This window comes from Nelumbo nucifera, chromosome 2 (assembly GCF_055504915.1).
Source record: "Nelumbo nucifera cultivar China Antique chromosome 2, China Antique-T2T, whole genome shotgun sequence".
Lineage (NCBI taxonomy): Eukaryota > Viridiplantae > Streptophyta > Magnoliopsida > Proteales > Nelumbonaceae > Nelumbo > Nelumbo nucifera.
In genome coordinates, this window is record NC_142650.1 from 20,809,887 (window position 1) to 20,813,759 (window position 3,873).

Sequence of the window (3,873 nt, forward strand, 5' to 3'; positions counted from 1 at the left end):
CTCAGTCTAATCGTGCTTTCAGTCCACGGAGGATGGCTTTGTTCATTACTTTTGTTTGGCCATTTGCCTGCGGGTGTGCGACCGACGTGAAGTTCTGACTAATTCCCATACTTTGGCACCATTCTTGGAACTTGATATCTTCGAACTGTTTGCCGTTGTCGGAGATCAGTACCCGAGGTAGCCCGAAGCGACATACAATGTTCTTCCAAAAGAAGTTCTGTATGTTTCGGGCTGTAACTATTGCCAGGGGTTCAGCTTCTATCCACTTCGTGAAGTAATCTACTGCCACCACTAGGAATTTTCTCCCGCCTGTCGCTGGTGGGAATGGCCCCAGGAGGTCGATGCCCCATTGGGCGAAGGGCCATGGGCTGGTGAGGTATTTGAGGTCGGCAGCGGGCTGGTGGTGGATGTTGGCATGCTTCTGACACTTGTCGCATTTTCTGACGAGCTCGATTGCCTCTGTCTTCATCGTTGGCCAGTAGTATCCTTGTCGAAGTGCTTTTTGGGCGAGGGCTCTGCCCCCCAGGTGTCCGCCGCACAAGCCTTCATGAGTGTCGCGGAGTACCAATCCGGCTTCGGCTGGGCGCAAGCATCGTAGGTAGGGGAGCGTGTAGGATCGTCGGTACAACCGTTCGTCTATCATGACGTATTTGGCTGCCTGGCGCTGCACCCTCTTGGCTGCGTTGTGGTAAGCGGGGAGGGTTCCGTCTAGCAGGAAGCTCGCGAGTGGGTCGATCCAGCTCGGCTCTGCTTCAGTGACGGGAGCGACCTCTTCTGCCCCACCGAGAATGCTGGGCCGAGGTAAGTCCTCTACGTACACGGTTCTCATGGCGTTGTGGCTCGTGCTGGCTAGTCGGGACAGGGCGTCGGCCTCAGTGTTCTCTGACCTCGGGATTTGCTTGATGAAGTGTGACTGGAAGTTGAGCAGGGCCTCCTTTACTTTTGCCAAATACGCAATCATTGTGAGCTCGTGCGCTTCGTATTCGCCTGTAACTTGGTTGACCACAAGCTGGGAATCACTGCAGATAACCATGTGCTTTGCTCTGACCTTGTGCGCTAGGTTTAGCCCGGCTATCAGTGCCTCGTACTCCGCCTCGTTGTTGGATGCCGCGAACTCAAAGCGTAGTGCGTATTCCAGCTTTGTTCCGCTCGGGCCGCGTAGCACTATTCCAGCCCCGCTGCCTTGTTGGTTCGAGGAGCCATCTACGTGAAGGATCCAGGGATCCTCATCCCAGTTCGCGCTTGGTCTAACCAGGAGGGATGCTACACTGGCTGCTACTTCACGGGGTTCGGACTCGTTTGGCTTGGGAGCTCCTAGCTCGCCCGAACTAGGGATCTCGGGCTCGACCGGCTCAGGGGCTTCGAGGCTAAACGTGCATTCTGCGATAAAATCTGCCAAGGCTTGGGCCTTAATGGCAGTTCTTGGCTTGTACTGGAGATCGTACTCACTGAGTTCGATGGCCCACTTCGTCAGTTGGTCGGAAACCTCGGGTTTGAGTAAAACTTGTCTTAGAGGTTTGTCGGTCAGGACGATGACGGTGTGAGCCTGGAAGTTCGGGCGGAGTTTCCGTGCTGCTATCACCAGTGCGTACGCTAGCTTTTCTATCTGCGGGTACCTTGTCTCTGCTCCCTACAAGATTTTACTAACATAATATATGGGTCGTTGGACCCGGTCTGCTTCCTTTACTAGTACCGAACTGGCACACTGGCGAGGTAACCTTTTAGCTCGTCAAACGCGAGCTGGCAGTCTGGGGTCCATTCGAACCCTTTGCCTTTGATTGCTTTGAAGAAGGGTAGGCAGCGATATGCCGACTTGGACATGAAGCGGCTTAGAGTGGCTATGCGGCCGTTTAGCCTCTGAACTTCTTTTACTTTCCGAGGCGGTCTCATATCTAGGATGGCTTTTATCTTGTCCGGGTTGGCCTCGATACCGCGCCGGTTGACAACGTAGCCTAGGAATTTGCCCGAGGTGACGCCAAAGACGCATTTGTTGGGGTTCAATTTCATGCTAAACTGACGCAGGATTTGGAAGACAGAGTCCAAGTCTTTTATTAGTTCTTGTGAAAACCGTGTCTTGACGACCATGTCGTCTACATAACACTCTATCTTTGTGCCAATCAGGGGCCAAAACAGCCTATTTACAAGTCTTTGGAAGGTCGCCCCGGCATTTTTTAACCCAAAGGGCATGACCTTGTAACAGTACAGACCGAACTCGGTTATGAAGCTGGTTTTTTCCTCGTCGGACTGGTCCATCCGGATTTGGTTGTAGCCCGAGTAGGCATCCAGGAAGCTTAGCAACTCATGTCCCGAGGTCGCGTTCACTAGGCGGTCGATCCTAGGGAGGGGGAAGCAGTCTTTTGGGCAAGCTCGGTTCAGGTTGGTGTAGTCGACGCACATGCGCCACTTGCCGTTCGTCATTTTCACCAGCACAGGGTTGGCCACCCAGCTCGGGTAATGGACTTCCCTTATGAAGTCTGCCTCGAGGAGCTTCTCGACTTCCTCGTCGACCACCTTCCAGCGCTCTGGGGCTAAGTTCCGTTTCTTCTGTCTAACGGGTTTGACTAAAGGGTCAGTGTTAAGTTTGTGAGTTATAAGGCCAGGGTCAATACCGGGCATATCGGCCGCGGACCATGCAAAAATATATAAATTTTGAAGTAAAAAACTTACCAGTTCGGTCCGTAGGGGTTCTTCAACGGAAGCACCGATCTGGAGTGTGCGAGCTGGGTCCATAGGCAAGGTTGGGATCGCGACTGTTTCCTCTGTGGGCGAGGCTCGTTCTTCGCCTTGTTCCGCGGGCCGCTCCAGATCGAGGTCGCCGGCTGCCTTGGTCTTTCCCTTTAGGGCGGCAACGTAGCACTTGCGGGACTCAAGTTGGTCGCCCCGCGCTACCCCCACACCGAAGTCCGTAGGGAACTTCAGGGCCAAATAGTAGGTGGAGACCACCGCCCGCAGGATATGCGTGATTGGCCGCCCTATTATGGCATTGTATGGGGAGGGGGTCGCGACCACCAGGAAGTCGTGGTTGAGTCTGACCGCACAAGGCCACGTGCCGACTTCCACAGGTACCGTTATTTTTCCGAGGGGCCTGACTTCCTCTCCGCTGAAGCCCACCAGGGGAGTATTCGCGGGCTTTAGTTCGCTCCTCGGCAGCTGTAGCCGATCAAACGCTGATTTGAAGAGGATGTCCGCCGAGCTACCCGAATCTACGAGTACGCGTCTAACCTCGAAGTCGCTGATCCTTAGTTTAATGACAAGCGCGTCATCGTGAGGGTAGCGAACTCCTCACGCGTCGTCTTCCGTGAAGAGGATTGGCTCTTCGGTCTTTGGCCTTTTTGGAGGGTTCCGCTCCTCGAGGACCGCTTCGCGAACTGAAGTCCGGGCTGCCGCCGATGTACACCCCGCTACCACCGAACCTCCCACAATTACATGGATGGTTCCCCGAATTGGCCTCTCCACCGGAGGTTGTCGCTGCAATGGTTCGGCAGGCCTGCTGCTAGTTTCGGGGGTGTCCTTTTCGTGCTCGCCTGGTTGATCCGCTTTATTGCTATTATTGTTGTGCTATACAAAGTTTCTTAAGTATCCGCGACGGATGAGCCCCTCTATTTCGTCTCGGAGGTTATTGCACTGCTCGGTACTGTGACCATGGTCCCTATGGAAACTACAATACAAATTCTTGTTTCTTTCGTTCGGATTTCCCTTTAGGCGAGGTGGCCATTTCACGTACGAGGCGTCCTTGATCGTCATTAAGATCTCGGTCTGCCTCGTGTTCAGTGGCGTGTAATCCGTCAGAACTGGCAGGGGAGCTCGGAACGACTGGTTCGGTTTTGGGTCCCGGGCCGGGTTTTTTCGGTCGGCTGAGTTAGAGGGCTCGCC